Source organism: Schistocerca cancellata, chromosome 2 (assembly GCF_023864275.1).
Source record: "Schistocerca cancellata isolate TAMUIC-IGC-003103 chromosome 2, iqSchCanc2.1, whole genome shotgun sequence".
NCBI classification, from domain to species: domain Eukaryota; kingdom Metazoa; phylum Arthropoda; class Insecta; order Orthoptera; family Acrididae; genus Schistocerca; species Schistocerca cancellata.
In genome coordinates, this window is record NC_064627.1 from 429918358 (window position 1) to 429935172 (window position 16815).

Below are 16815 nucleotides of genomic sequence, written 5' to 3' on the forward strand. Positions count from 1 at the left end.
TCACTCAAATTGGCAATCATAAGTCACAATATAGATTGGATGACAGCATTACCAATGATATTACTGGACCTCCAGATGACATATAAACCAGATTTAGATGTGTCACCAGCAGTACTTTACAGCAAAATCCTGTGTCTACTTGGAGAGTTTGTAGAAGCACAACCATTGCAGCTACCTGGTCTCAATTGTAGCACTTTGTACTTCAATTGAGGGAACATGTGCCTGACTTCGCCCACACCAAGCTGCAAGGCATGGCACTCCTGCTCTCTTCCTGTATCAGGATCTACCTACATGCCCCCACATTGTGCTCTGCATGGGCGGAAAAAATGAAATGACCTTATGGCATTGTCGGCCAGGAGGCCCCCATTCGGGGGAGTTCAGCCGCCGTATTGCAACTCTTTTTCTTTTAGTTGACACCACTTCGGCAACTTGCGAGCCAATGATGATGAAAGTGATGGACACACAACACCCAGTCCTCTGCCAGGAATTGAACCCGGGCACCTTGCATGGTAGCCGGTAATGCTACCGCTACCTACGGAGGTGGACTGCATGGGTGGAGTCAGACCTTCACTGCAACCACCGTACAGTGATCTGTCCCTTACATGGTGTTGCAACAAGGGGAACGCACCTTCGAGATATTTGTAAACAGCAAGCCTACTACAGTCTCCACATACAGGATAAAACTAGCATATGTTCTACATGACAATCAACTATCTGGCGGAACACAATCACACCCACTAGCATCAGCACCAGCAGCAACACCATCACCACCAATTGCAGAACCACTGTTCATACGCACATTGAGATCTGGATGGTGAATAAACCTTCTGGCATGCCATCTGGACAATGTTCCACTTCCCCCAAGGAGAGTGAAGTAGCGGCCGAGCTTCAAATTCTCTTGCAGTGTACTGCACTGCAATGTCATGTTGTGTTGTGCATGTGCAAATGTATAATTGTTGTTATGGCACAGCTGTCAATCAACTGTCCATGTCAGCCACGAAGGGCACTAATACTGATGAGCTGTCAGAGAGTTTTACAAATTTTGTGTGTGTTCATGTGTTGTTCTTACCTTAGTGACAAGTAATAGTTTTTAGTTCTGGTATGTTTTGTCTGTAGGAAGAGTGTGTATTGCCAAGTCATGAACTTGCTATTTCTTTGTACAAAATTAAACTTCTTAAACAAACAAAATAAAGAGAAAGTTTGCATGTGCAATAATGAGTCATTTCATGCACCTACAGACTAGATGACAAATCAGTGAACAACGAATCTAGCAGATTGACCACAAACACAGTCAATATGTTACATTTCTATATATTTATATACAGAACAAACTGAGATGGCATCAGTATGTGGATAACTTAATCAAAGAGCTCAATTCTCTCTCTTTTCCACTTAGAAATCTCTCTAATTATTAGACTTGCAGTCAAGATTGCTGGCATACTTTGCATACTTTCACTCATACTGTCCTATTGTGCAATCTTGTGAGGCAATCCAGCTAATGCCAGAATAGTAATTTCATAAAATGCTTAGTATGATGCATTAGATAAAAATGGCTGCTTCTGACAATTAATGTACAATTTGACTTGCTCCACAACTCTGAACATATAGAACGTGATGTGATGTAATTAATTAATTGAAACTTCCTGGCAGATTAAAACTGTGTGCCCGACCGAGACTCGAACTCGGGACCTTTGCCTTTCGCGGGCAAGTGCTCTACCACTGGCACCACCACTCCCGAGTTCGAGTCTCGGTCGGGCACACAGTTTTAATCTGCCAGGAAGTTTCATATCAGCACACACTCCGCTGCAGAGTGAAAATCTCATTCTGGAATTAATTAATTGATGCAATATTTTACATCATACATATTTAACCAGTGCAACCTGCAGTGTTATCCAAAGTTAAACAGTACCTTAGAGAAACCTGTTAATGGCAAAACTCACTATCCACGTGTATGTGCCACCACAAAAGTTCTGCCTTTGAAGTCTTGCAACATGAGCCACTTGCGATCCAGCAACAGCTTGGCATTGGGATTTTTTTTTTTTTTTTTTTTTTTTTTGGAGATGATGGGAAAGTTGACAGGACTCATGTCACTCACAACTTACTCGTTTAATTCACGGAAAACATTTTTACATGACCCAGTAGCGAACTAAAAAGGATTTAGAAAAGGGAGTAAATAATTTCATAACTATCTGTGACATGCTTAGCACAGAAAGATCATAATTGTCTTGGTATGTGTGCAGAGTCAGATACCTACTGCGATACATCTCTGTAAACATTGTTTCAAGAATTATTCTTCTCTGGGTACATGTAGAGGAACCTGAGTATCTGGTGTTGCCCGCAAATGTGTTTATTCCAATGTTCTATTAGTTCCTCTCCTCCCCCACCCTCTGTCCATCTCCACCACTCCTCTCTCTCTCTCTCTCTCTCTCTCTCTCTCTCTCTCTCTCTCTCTCTCTTTCTCTCTCTCTGCCTATCTTCTCCTCCATTCTATCCATCTGTCCATCTCCTTCTCCCTTCTTCTCTTTCTACATTAGCACCCCCACCCCAATAGCAGGCTAGTGGTTCATACCTCTATAGTATTTCTTTTCATGTCATAACTAATATGCGTACCAAACTAGTTTGAAATCGATCCATGAATTTAGGATGAGCTTTTTTACCCATGTACATACATTTCTACTCTTTTTGACATATCTTTTACATGCTTCACACATATTTGTGCAAATATATCATTGTACGTCTAGCAAATTTTGCTCTGCAGTTCTATTTTCACACAGATCAATGTTTATGATGTATCTCCTGAACTGTGTGTTGTACAATGATATAATTTTGCACGTACATCCAGTGGTATATGTGGCTACCGACTGTGAAATGTTTTGTGAATAGAGCAGTAGTAGTAAAGAAGTAATAATTTAAAACATCAAGCATAATGTGACAGCATTCCAAGCATATCAGTGTTTACAACATTGTACCTCCTGAATTGTGCATATTACAATGATATATTTTTGTAGGTACATTCAGCAAAATGTGAGGATGCTGTCTGCAAAATGCATTGTGAATAGAATTAGTAGCAAAGATGTAATAAATTAAAATGTCATACATGATGCAGCAGCTTTTCACACACCTCAGTGTTTATGACGTCATATCTCCGGAACTACGTGTTGTACAATGATACAACTTTGCTGGATGTAAGTGATCACTGTCTGAAAAACCTGTCATGAATACAGTAAGTAGTAAAGAAGTATCATACTTCATCTACATCTACATAATACTCCGCAATCCACCATACAGTGCGTGGTGGAGGGTACCTCGTACCACAACTAGCATCTTCTATCCCTCTTCCACTCCCAAACAGAACGAGGAAAAAATGACTGCCTATATGCCTCTGTATGAGCCCTGATCTCTCTTATCTTATTTTTGTGGTCTTTCCACGAAATATAAGTTGGAGGCAGTATAATTGTACTGCAGTCAGCCTCAAATGCTGGTTCTCTAAATTTCCTCAGTAGTGATTCACAAAAAGAACGCCTCCTTTCCTCCAGAGACTCCCACCCAAGTTCCTGAAGCATTTCCGTAACACTTGCGTGATGATCAAACCTACTAGTAACAAATCTAGCAGCCTGCCTCTAAATTGCTTCTATTTCCTCCCCCAATCCGACCTGATAGGGATCCCAAACACTCGAGCAGTACTCAAGAATAGGTCGTATTAGTGTTTTATAAGTGGTCTCCTTTACAGATGAACCACATCTTCCCAAAATTCTACCAATGAACCAAAGACAACTATCTGCCTTCCCTACAACTGCTATTACATGCTTGTCCCACTTCATATCGCTCTGCAATGTTACGCCCGAATATTTAATCGACGTGACTGTGTCAAGCGCTACACTACTAATGGAGTACTCAAACATTACGGGATTCTTTTACCTATTCATCTGCATTAATTTACATTTATCTATATTTAGAGTTAGCTGCCATTCTTTACACCAACCACAAATCCTGTCCAAGTCATCTTGTATCCTCCTACAGTCACTCAACGACGACACCTTCCCATACACCACAGATGCAGATGTAGATGTAGAAACATCATACTTCATTTGGTAGTTTTATTGCACAAACAGCAAAAATGTATTAGCGATAAACTTTTTGCCTTTCACCGTTTTGTGGGTGTTGCCAGTGAGAAAAAGTTTCACAAAGGTTTGATATTATGTGTGAAGTCTGTTGCAAGTGCTCTCATTCCCAAATACTGGATGAATAAAGTATGTACATTCCCACTTTGTGACTACACTACTTTTTCAGCCCAACCCTACTGATAGGTATATAAATCTAAGATAGCCCGTGTGTTAATTCAGAGTATTAGCTTTCTCCATTCCAAATCTATCCAGCCATTTCAGCATGAAGAAGTAATGAACAATTAACACACACAATCTAAAATTTTTGCATTTATAAGACTATAATGCCTCTAAATATACAAAGAAACATCCATACTTTTCTACAGATTATAAAATAAGCTCATCAACTTTGCTCACAGCTAAATTCTTAATGTCATCTTTCTCCATAGCCACTTAACAAACCTTAACAGAGCCACCAAAAGTAGTCCCCAAAATCTAATCTGGTCTGGAATGCATAAACCAGCCTCACTGCCTCACCTATCATAGCTGCAGACTGAGATGAGCTCAATGACACTAAATCTTTCCCACGCTCAAAACATATTCTAATATAAAGAATTTCTAATCAGGTTTTACAGTTTTCATTTGCCTACGAAATATCTATGAAATTTTTTCTCCGACAGGCATTTATCCCGAAGGACGAGAAGCTCGTATCTATTCTCCAAGAAGATAGGAAAAAGCCCACTTACAGAATTGTTGCTACAATATGTTGTGTCACTCTGAAATGGCATTAATTAAAAACGTCATTCATGTAGTTGCCACATCCTAACACAATTCCACTACAAAAATATGCCCTTCCAAATGTCATGCATTCTGTTATCTTTCCCTCACAACTCTTTTCATAGCTCAACACAAAAAATGGAACACTGCATCAGCTACCTCTGCAACAGCTACTATCTGAGTTTAATGAACAAGAGCATAGTCAGGTATGAGCAGAGCATGTCAAGTATATCATCTATTATGTCACAGACTTGACCATGTCTTTGGAACATCTAAAAAGACAGCAGGAAATACCATTCTACTAATCAAGTTCAAACACATGCCTACTTATTGTGTGTTTTTGTTTTACCTTATTTGTAATTAGGAAATACTTATAAATTTTAACTAATAATGAGCTTAATGTGTACCATGATATCAAAGGAATCTGAAACCAGAACTACCCAAGGGACTAGATGTCATTAATTGACTCACCCAGTTGTTATGGTTTCAGTTAGGACACATCTGTTCATATTTCACAAAGCTTTTGTGTGATCTGATACAGATTAAAGATGCAAGCAATATAACAAATTTTATGAACAACAGTGAAATTTCTTGGCAGATTAAAAGAGTGTGTGAGACCAGGACTCAAACATGAGACTTATGCCTTTTGTGGGCAACTGCTCTACTGACGGAGCTATCCAAGCACGACTGACAAGATGCCCTCACAGCTTTACTTTTGCCAACACCTTTTCTCATACATTCCAAACTTTACAGAAATTATCCCGCTTATCTTGTGGGACTAGCACTGCTGGAAGAAAGGGTACTGTGGAAAAATGGCTAGCCACAGCCTGCAGGATAGTTTCCAGAAGAAATTTTCATTCTGCACCACAGCGTGCATTGATTTGAAACTTCCTGGCAGATTAGAACTGTGTGGCAGATCAGGACTTGAAGCTGGCACCTTTGCCTTTCACAAACGAGTGCTGTGGCTAAGCCACTTCTCCACAATATCCTTTCTGCCAGGACTGCTAGTACAACGATATATATGTAGGAGAACTTCTGTGATGTTTGGAAGGTAAGGGAAGAGGTACTGTTGGAGTAAAACTGTGAACGTGTGTTGTGTTTTTTTTATATCTTCAAATGTAACACATTTTTCGGACAACACAACAACACATATAAGTCACTGAGTAAGTTGACCTGTGTACAAGTCGGCATTCGATTAAACACTGAGTCTCAGTCTAACGGCCGCTGCTCGGCTGGCCGCTTAGGTGGCGCAGCTGCTGCGTGGCTGGCAGACAGCGCCGCACGTAGAGGACGTGCGTAATTGCGCGGCAGCACTTTGAATAATCGGCGAGTCACAACACTTTTCCCCCCTTTGAAATTGTTGCACTGGTCTTGATGGAGGTGTCCTGGAGATGGCTAATGTCCATAGGTGTTGTTTGACTCGCCGTAAAGTCTCGAGGAGGAGGCTTCCCGTACGGACGGAAGTGTCCCCGATGATAACGGGTTGAGATGACAGGAGACGTAGGGGTTGAATCTGCTGGGTCCCCCTGCACCAATCTGCCCGTTGCGGCAAGTCCAGTTGATATGACAGGAGACATGGGCGATGTGTCGGCGTCTGTTGGAGGAGGAGGCGAGTAGATGTACTCTGACAGAGGACGGTCCTCCGGTTCCTGCATGGGCACGTCTCCTGGTGGCGTCCGTTCTGGTGCTGGCATCGCGATGACGGTGAGAGGGCTGTGTTGTGAGTATTGAGAGATGCCAAGATCCCGAGCATCAGGTAGAGCCAAAGGTGGTGTGGCGGCATTCGGAACAGGCGTTGCTGGCACCCGAGGCCGAAGCTGGTCCGAATGACGCACTGCAACGCCCGTGTCCGTCTGGATTTCATACAGGCGTCTGCCACGGTGTCGTAAGATGTGGCCCGGGCTCCATTTTGGCCGCCTGCCATATCCCCGTACCCAGACGAGGTCGTCGGCGGTGAACCGGCCAAGTGAAGGCACCTGCGGCTGTGAGGTGGGAGGCCGCAGAAGATGAAGTAGCGTGCGGGGCTGTCGGCCATGTAAGAGCTCAGCCGGGCTGTGATCGCCCATGGGGGTGAAACGGTAAGACGCCAGGAAATGGAGAAGCGCGTCATCACCAGCGGAAGAAGAAGTCAGAAGTTTCCGCATCTGAGCCTTAAATGTGCGGACCTGTCGTTCAGCCTCACCGTTGGATTGTGGATGGAACGGCGGGGCCGTGACATGTGTAACGCCGTGACGAGCACAAAAATCCGCAAAGTCGGAAGAGGCAAATTGCGGACCATTATCAGTAACAAGAGTAGAGGGGAGGCCTTCCAAAGAAAAAATGCGGGCCAGAGCACTGGTGGTTGCCGCGGTGGTAGGCGATGTGCAACGGAAAATGAAAGGAAAGTTAGAATAGGCGTCAATTACGAGGAGCCAATAAGTACCTATAAAGGGTCCCGCAAAGTCAGCATGAATGTGCTCCCAGGGCTTCTCAGGCGAAGGCCACGGTGACAAAGACGACTTCGGGGCAGCGACCTGTGACGCACAAGGGCCGCAGGCAGCGACCATGTATGCGATGTCAGAGTCGATGCCAGGCCAGTACACATGACGGCGTGCCAGAGATTTTGTGCGAGACACACCCCAGTGCCCCTGGTGAAGGAGGCGCAAGACCGAAGCACGCAAAGACGCAGGTACCACAACACGCGGCGAAGCATTGTCAGTGGAGAGGAGGATAACACCATCCCTAGCCATGAGGCGGTAGCGCAAAGTGTAGTAGTTCCGCAACGGATCAGAAGTCTTAGCGGACGGGCGATCTGGCCAACCCTTCTGAATACAGCGTAAAACCCGGGAGAGGGTAGGGTCAGAACCCGTAGCAGCCGCCAGCCTGTCCCCAGTGATGGGGAACCCGTCCACAACCCGCTGCTCGGCAACATCCAGGTGGAAACACAAAAGTTCGTCCCTATCGAATGCCTGATCAGGACCCATGGGAAGGCGAGACAAAGCATCAGCATTCGCATGTTGAGCCGTTGGCCGGAAGTGAATCTCATAATTGAAATGGGTCAAGTAAAGAGCCCAACGCTGGAGGCGGTGTGCAGCCTTGTCGGGAAGTGATGTTGATGGATGAAACAAGGAAACAAGCGGTTTGTGATCCGTAACAATATGAAATTTTGAGCCATAGAGAGAAACACCAAACTTATGAAGAGCATAAATGATGGTCAAAGCTTCTTTCTCAATTTGAGAATACTTTAGTTGGGCATCCGTGAGCGTTTTGGAGGCATAAGCGATGGGTTGTTCCGAACCGTCAGAAAAACGGTGCGCAAGGACTGCACCGACCCCGTATTGAGAGGCGTCTGTGGCGTTCATGAACATCATGTATGCGGTCGGATTTACAAACGGAAGACACATTACCTTTCTTTTTGCAATTGTGACACACAGCCCAACGTTGGGGACAATCCTCGCGTGAATGTTTCATAAAACACCGCGGACATGAAGGAAGTTGCCGGGGATTTTGCTGCAGTTTCTTAGTGGGTTGCTTACGGCTAGGCCGTGGCTGCGCGTGGGAGCGTACTGCGACCACATCGGCCGGCGGGGACGCGCCGCACCGCACGCGTCGTCAACAGCGCACAGAAGTTGTATTTCCCCGACGTCACCCCACGCCTCTATTTGCGCCCCAGCGGCGCGAGAAATTTCAAAAGACTGCGCAAAGGAGAGAACTTCATCGAGAGTCGGATTCGCCAACTGAAGGGCACGTTGCCGAACTTCTTTGTCGGGCGCCGACCAGATAATAGCATCCCGTACCATGGAATCGGCATAGGATTCTTTGTGAACGTCAGTAACAAATTGACACTTTCGACTGAGGCCATGAAGTTCAGCAGCCCAAGCACGATAGGATTGATATGGTTGTTTTTGACAACGATAAAAGGCAACACGAGAGGCTACCACATGCGTTTGCTTTTGAAAATAGACAGACAGAAGTGAGCACATTTCAGCAAAGGACAAAGACGCAGGATCCTTCAAAGGAGCCAATTGCGACAACAACCGATACATTTGAGGTGAAATCCAGGAAAGGAACAGAGACTTACATGGTTGTTCGTCCGTGACATGAAATGCCAAGAAGTGCTGTCGAAGACGTTTTTCATAATCAGACCAGTCTTCCGCCGTCTCGTCGTAAGGTGGAAAAGGAGGTACAGCCAACGACGAGAAACGCCCCGCATTTGACGCCGCGACAAAATCGCGAATCGCCGCTGTTAGAAGCGTTTGCTGTTCCAGGAGATTTTGCAAGAGCTGCTCAACAGTAGCCATGGAACCCTGTGAGTCAACGGTGAAAAGGACAAATCCACTACCTCGTCACCAATTTTATATCTTCAAATGTAACACATTTTTCGGACAACACAACAACACCTATAAGTCACTGAGTAAGTTGACCTGTGTATAAGTCGGCATTCGATTAAACACTGAGTCTCAGTCTAACGGCCGCTGCTCGGCTGGCCGCTTAGGTGGCGCAGCTGCTGCGTGGCTGGCAGACAGCGCCGCACGTAGAGGACGTGCGTAATTGCGCGGCGGCACTTTGAATAATCGGCGAGTCACAACAGTTTTGGTAGTGCATTCACTAAAGTACTTGCCCAAAAAAGAAAATGTCTCAGGTATAGTTCCGGTGCAGCACACAGTTTCAATCCGCCAGGAAGTTTCAAATCAGTGCACACACTGCTGCAGAGTGAAAATTTATTCTCGAACACCAATGATATGTAATGACAAAATTTGGCTAGCCACAAGTGTATTTTGTGCAAACCCTACATCCTGGCTCTGTACTATGAGCGAGGGGCAATCACTTGATACAAGGTGGAAGCTCCTCATGATACATCAGGCACACAGTTTTAATCTGATTCAAACTAATAATTCTTCCACATAACTAATATTTAAACATCAATATTAACCATTTACTACATTTTCCATTCAAGCAAAATATTTCCTGCTAGTACCCGACATGGAACAAACTGCACTTTTTACTAGAGCCACAGTTGACTGCAAGCCTTTCTATGTAAGATAGCTAGACAAGTTTACCAGAGGAGAAGAAAGAATATATTTCATAGTATATTCTACTTCAGTATTCTATCATCTATAAAATCAGCATCATAGCTATAATTAAGTTACATCACATACAGATGTGTTCCAGCAAAGGGACTACAAACCAAGTAAGATAGCGGACTGGTTAAGAGCATTCAGTACCTGTGCAGCATCAAGAGTTAAGCTCCTCAGAACATTTTTGATTAATGCAGATCGTTTTCTTAACAATCCCATGACTAATTTCCTACCTAATGAATACCTAGCTGAGAAAGAGCTCCACCTTGAATGATCCACACTAACAACAGAAAGTGAAAGACATTTTATTCTTCTCTGACTAAAGAATGTGGGGAAATAAGCTCATCGACAGTACAATAAAAATGTATGAAAGGACTTGACGAAAGTGTTGTCTGTATTAATGCTTAGTGTTGTCCGTCAATGGCAGAATGAGGGGCTAGAAATAACGTGAGAGCAAAAATTATATCTCCTTCCACACCCCTGGAACGATATCAATCAAATTGAGCACAGAAACAGTAGGCCTCACAAGTATCATCAGCACTGTGTGGTTTATAACCTCCCAAATCAACCTGCTCTGGAGTGCAGCCTACATGTAAGGGGCAAGAAACAGTTTTCCAGGCCCTGACATGCAGGCTGTCCTGTACGACAGGCGTGTTTTTTTGTTGTAGTATTGACTTGTTTTGCTTGGCGGCCTGTATGTCAGGGGCAAACAAATGATTTTTCAAGCCTCTGATGTGTAGGCTGCCCTGCATGACAATGTGTTATGGGAGCAGTATCACCCTGTTTAACTGATTTGTATTGCAGAGGCTACACACACCAATGAGCATGACTGGGGACAGCTTGAGATGGGTAGGGGAGGGTGGGGTGGACGGAGCAAGGGGGAGGAGGAAATAGGCAGAGAGAGGGAAGGAGGGGAGGTTGTGTGAGGTAGGTGGAAGGCATTGGGGGGGGGGGCAGGGGGTAGTGGCTGATGTAAATGAATGAGGGGAAGGCAGATGGAAAGAGAGAGAAGGAGAAGGATATGTTCAGAGGGATCAAGAGGAAAATATCGTGAGAGAGGGGGGAGAGGAGGAAATAAGATACACATAAATGGGAGAATGAGGTAGACAGAGGGAGGAAGAGGAAGATACAGAGGGGGGGGAGGCGTTTTCAAAATATGTTTCAAATGCAAGTGTGGGTGAAGCCACAGGGAGAAGGCCATTGGTCAAATAATCAAAACTTACTCACCATACCACTTTTTATCCCCTAAGAAATTACGACTTAACATGGCACAGTGTTTTGTTTCTCCAGGAAGAGGATCACCAAGTGTGTCAATCACAATCCAACTAATCATGAGAGTTTAGTGTGCAGTGATCTTTAAAATGGCCTTTTCTCAAAGCAAATAAGCAGCATTTTATTCAGGTTTCATATATACTCAATTTGTTGTATTAAAACAAAATATGCCTCCTTTATTATCAAACAATTATTTTTGTTTGATCTGGTTATTATTTCTAATATGCAACTATATGACCTGAAGACAACTTAATTCTACACCTAAGTCAGTCAGTTGAGGACCACTCTGGTAATGCATCTTAAATGCAATTTCACTGGGTGGCTCAGGGGTAAAGTGTCAGATTACGAATCCAAAGGTCTCTTGTTCAATCTCTGGTCAGTCCTTGGATTTGTACCAGTCTCTTATTACTTATTTCATCCCTATCAGCGTTTGCTGATGTGGACATTGCCGAGTTGCATTGTGGTTCAGAATCCACATTAATTGTAGGTCCCCCTAAACCGGCAGTTTCACAGTTCAGAGGAATGACCAGCATATGACTTCCTCCCAGAGAACCATGCCTAGTACAACAATGTGGTGATCAAGACAATCTTTGGACTGATGACAGCTTCACTACTACTTTCTTTAAGACCTGGGAGATCAGAAGATAAAAGAGAAATGAACAAACTATCTGCAATAATATTAAAAAGCAAAGATTTAGTTGTGTCAAATCAAGTGACTGTGGGAATATGCAAGACATTTCTCATTGTCTGTCCAGTTTATCACTGACAATGGATTCATCCCACAAGGCAATCCTTGCCTTAACTGAAGTGAGGTGGTATTATGTTTGGCTGCTAATGATGCCATTCACTATGGTCAACCTTTTTTTTAATCTGAAAATTCTGAACTGCAACCAGACATATAGTATCATTTATGTTTCTCTCCACAAATGAGAATGACGTACATATACTTCGAATTACTGAGAACAGCATAAAATATGCTTTATCTATGGTATGCAGATTTTTATGACACAAGATCCTGAATTTAGAGAGTTCATATAGCTACTAATATGGCAATTTTATTCAATTCCTTGTCAAAATATTAAAAGGCAAAATTATCTTCACCAGAAATCTTATGTTTTTTGGTTGGTCCATACAGGTTCAGAGGAAAATTTTTGCATAGTACCTACTTGATAAATGGTTAGTTGTGAAATATACCTTTGACAAGCAAGATACTGTGCCAAGTTCTAAAAATCTCAAGCAAAATTAAGCTTGAGCTGTTCCACAGGGGCATAAAAGAATACTGGAAACCATGCAAATTCTGCATGAAACACAATACCCAGTTGCATGGAATGTTTTGTGTCAGGAGTAAAATATACCACAAACAATACTGCACAACAGAGTTAAACAGCGATTCAGCCAACACTTTCTATGCTAGGAATTTGGTCTCTTGCAGCAGTACATGTATAGATTGCATATTTTGTTCAAAAAGATTCCTCAATTAATCTCTGTCATCTTAAAAAAAAACTAAGATCTCCTTCAAAACATCCTATACAGTCTGGATGTTTGTTTAAGTTATCAGCCAGCCATATTTCCTTAAGTTACTATTTTATCCTCTGTCTATTAATTTTATGTACAGGTTAATTCACACACAGCAACAGACACATCATGCAACATTTGAAACAAATTAGCATTTTTACATGCCTCAAAATAATGCTGTATGTACAGATAATACTGAAAATAAGTCTTCAACATAGAAGATGAACTGAACAGCACATTTGGTCAGGTTTCTTTCTCACCCTCCATCCAACCTATGAGGGGATCAACATAATAGCATGGAAGGTGAAACATAGCATAGTAGTTTTATTGATGTAGTACATACATTGCCACTGATTAAAATCTCATTACATGCCAAAAAATCCTAGGATCAAATGAGGACCTGCTCCTTTGAATTTTTGGTCGGGTAGCTATTGAGAAGCAAGCCGAAAAGGTTGTATTTAAAAAAAAAAAAAAAAAAAAATCATTTGTTTGAATGTGAAGACAAGGGTAAGTGACTAAGTGGGACATAGAGGATGAGATATTTAACTAAAAATTCAGTTATTGTCTTAAATATGTAACAATTTTAGGCACACATCACTCAACAATATAGATTGGATGCGTGTAACTGCACTGGCAAGTGCCTTAACATGAGAATTTTTCTGATAATTCTGAACATGAGTGGGTTTCTGGTTAACAATACACCCCCCAGAAACATCACTGACAGCAGAATTCAGTATAATTCATTGTTGCAAGTTTGCATGATTATAAAATCTTAAAAGTGGTGGAAAAGCCTCCACTTTACACATTGCACATTGTATCCAGCCACTGTCAACTACTGAATACAAATCTGAGTATTGCCTTATGACAAATATTTAGAAGTTTATAAGAGGCAGGAGTGAGGATTGGTATCTCCGGATTGGTATCTCCAGGAATAATATTTTGCATTGGTCTTCTTCCATGACCACAGCCTATAATTACTTAAACACTCAGGTACCTGAAGGAAACGCTGAAAATGCCAGCTGTTATGAGTAATCAACAACAGCTGCTGCTGCTGAATAAGAAGAAGAAGAAGAAGAAGAAGAAGAAGAAGAAAATTGGATTCAAATTTGAAGGATTACTGAAAATAGTGCATGTGTAATTTTGGAATCACAGCTACAGTCATCTCTGTCATCCTAAAAGGATCCTTCACTGCAAAATTTTTTGCAGTCAGTTGATACGAAACCAATCCAAGAACAGAGGTCTCCGGAGCTGTTTCAATGTAAGCTTCATAAATTAACTCTGGTGTGTCAAAATGCACATCATGTTGGTGATGAAAGGTAGCTTACTAATTGTACCAAGACACTACCTTCCCTAATGATGCTCATCCAACAAACACGAATTTAATACACAGCATGGATAAATGTTATGTAAATCTTCTTTGGTATAAAGGGACCCATTTCAATGATTACATGCAGAGGAGGTGGGGCAATAACTACAATGGATGTTTTCCTAAACCTTATAAAATAACCCCACAAAAGCAACCAACAACTGACATGCATAGGATATTGCTCACACTTATTAATGCAATAACACAAACATCCTGATATTTTGTATCTGCCTTGCAGTGCAGATCATGTGATTTCTTTGTTCTTCCAAAAACCAAAAAAACATCCTCGATATTTGTTTTAACCCCCTGAATCTAGTTGTTTGACAAGAACTAAGTCTCTGATCAGCTCTGCCAATGAGCCGTATCCTGGAATCTTCACAAAATGACATGAGAAGATGTACTATTACGTGAAGTCTGATGCACAGCACATTAGAACTTCCAAGATAATAATTGATATCATCAACACCCAATTCTTAAATAAATAATTCATTTCTTGACAACACATCCAGCGGAAATCACCAGGTCCCAGGTAGAGTAGTCTGAACTTTTATGGCACAATATTTTCTCTATGGTGTCCGTATGGACAGAATATAAATCAATATTGCATGATATTCCACATTTCTTATACACTATGTGATAAAAAGTATATGGACACCTGGCTGAAAATGACTTACAAGTTCATGGAGCCCTCCATCAGTACTGCAGCAGTTCAATATGGTGTTGGCCCACCCTTAGCCCTGATGACAGCTTCCACGCTCTCACAGGCATATGTTCAATCAGGTGCTGGAAGGTTTCTTGGGGAATGGCAGCCCATTCTTCACAGAGTGCTGCATTGAGAAGATTGGTGAGGCCTGGCACAAAGTCGGCATTCCGAAAAATCCCAACAGTGTTCTATAGGATTCAGGTCAGGACCCTGTGCAGGCCAGTCCATTACAGGGATGTTGTTGTCGTGTAACCACTCCGCCACAGGCCATGCATTGTGAACAGGTGCTCGATCATGTTGAAAGATGCAATTGCTATCCCTGAATTGCTCTTCAACAGTAAGAAGCAAGAAGGTGTTTAAAACATCAGTGTAGGCCAGTGCTGTGATAGTACCACACAAAACAACAAGGGGTGCAAGCCCCCTCCATGAAAAACACGACCACACCATAACACCACTGCCTCCAAATTTTACTGTTGGCACTACACACATTGGTAGATGACGTCCACCAGGCATTCGCCATACCCACACCCTGCTATCAGATCGCCACATTGTGTACCGTGATTTGTCACTCCACACAACTTTCTTCCACTGTTCAATCTTCCAATTTTTAGGCTCGTTACACCAAGCAAGACGTATGTCACAAGTGACACCCAATCACCTGACCACGTTCGAAGTCCGTGAGTTCCGTGGAGTGCCCCATTCTGCTCTCACAATGTCTGATGACTACTGAGGTCGCTGATATGGAGTACCTGGCAGCACAATGCACCTAATATGAAAAATGTACGTTTTTGGGGGTGTCCAGATACTTTTGATGACATAGTGTATCAATGCTATTTAACAGTTTTGCTGTGGCACCAGTGCAGGTACACAACTCTCCAGTGCGGCCCGGCAACTCTCGAGTGCGGGCCGGTAATACACTGAAACGGCAGGTACTGCTTGGGGCCGACGCTCCTAAGCACACCTGAGCTACAGGCTGACATGAAGACCTTGTAAGATCTGTAGGATCATTTTCTATACTGTACTGTGGTTATGTTTTAAAGTCTGTTTGCTATCTGACACCTATAGGGGTCAAAGGCGTCATTCAAATGTTCGTGATTTGTTGATAATGTAACAAAAAATACAATTCAAAGAAGCAACAAATCCACAGCATTCAGGAAAAATTTGGATTCCATGTATATCTTAATGTCATATTTCTTACATTTGCTTTTTATGTATTGTCTAAATGACAGTCTTCCCCTCCAAAGAATCTCTGATTCATCTATTGTTAAATCTCTTCCCGGGTAATACACTTGAGACATTCCCGTGTTAAAATAATCCAATACAGGTTGTATCTTATATAAATGATCGTCTGGTTTCGGGTTTCATGAAAGTGGATCTTTTGCAAAATGCAGAGAGCATAATATGATCAAATACTGGTCTCTGCTTATATTCATCACTATTCCTCTATTCTCAAACAGCGGTTCTTTCTTGCAGTAGTCTTGTAATCGCGGATATTTAATGTTACACATATGTAACGAAGCACCCAGGAAAACTAGTAATTCGCCTATACTTAGAGGTTTCCATTTACAGATCCTAGATCCCTCTTTTGTATTTTAGGTCAGCAATATGTTGACTGCGTTATCATTCATTTCGTCAACTACAAGTTGCAACAACTTGTCTGTTACCAATAATCTGGAGAAATCCATAGGAGAATTGCCAGCAGGATGAATTTGCAAAACTTCTTCCTTCGTAAATGGGTGATACTGCATATGGTTCTTTATGCCAAGACTCACCTGGATTATCTCTGTGTGACAGGTCAATTTCCACAGAATCGTTGTGATCCGTATCATCAGATTTGGAACTGTCATGAAACAGATTCGAAAGTTGTGGTTCCACGTTATTATCACTCTGCAATTCTTCTGCAGCCTCTAAATGACAATCTCCGTGGTATGCCTCGTCCTCACTACACAGAAAATCACTGTCGTCTAGTACACTTAAGTAACTGTTCCTCTGTCAATTTTACACTTTTCCTGCTCCTTTTCA

General features: G+C 42.5%; 1 protein-coding gene across 6 annotated transcripts in view; it reads right to left on the reverse strand.

Annotated features, from left to right (window-relative positions):
• The window catches only part of LOC126161898 (transmembrane channel-like protein 5), a 297583-nt gene that overhangs the window by 263412 nt on the left and 17356 nt on the right, over nt 1-16815 (reverse strand). Inside the window, exon 1 of one of the 6 annotated variants that reach the window (XM_049918049.1) lies at nt 14765-14784. The exons of 4 other annotated variants lie outside the window; for them this stretch is intronic. The gene's annotated coding sequence lies outside the window, so the exon portion shown is untranslated. Of the gene's footprint in view, nt 1-1909; nt 1930-14764; nt 14785-16815 lie in introns of those variants that run through there. One more of the 6 variants, XM_049918052.1, reaches the window with a different exon arrangement.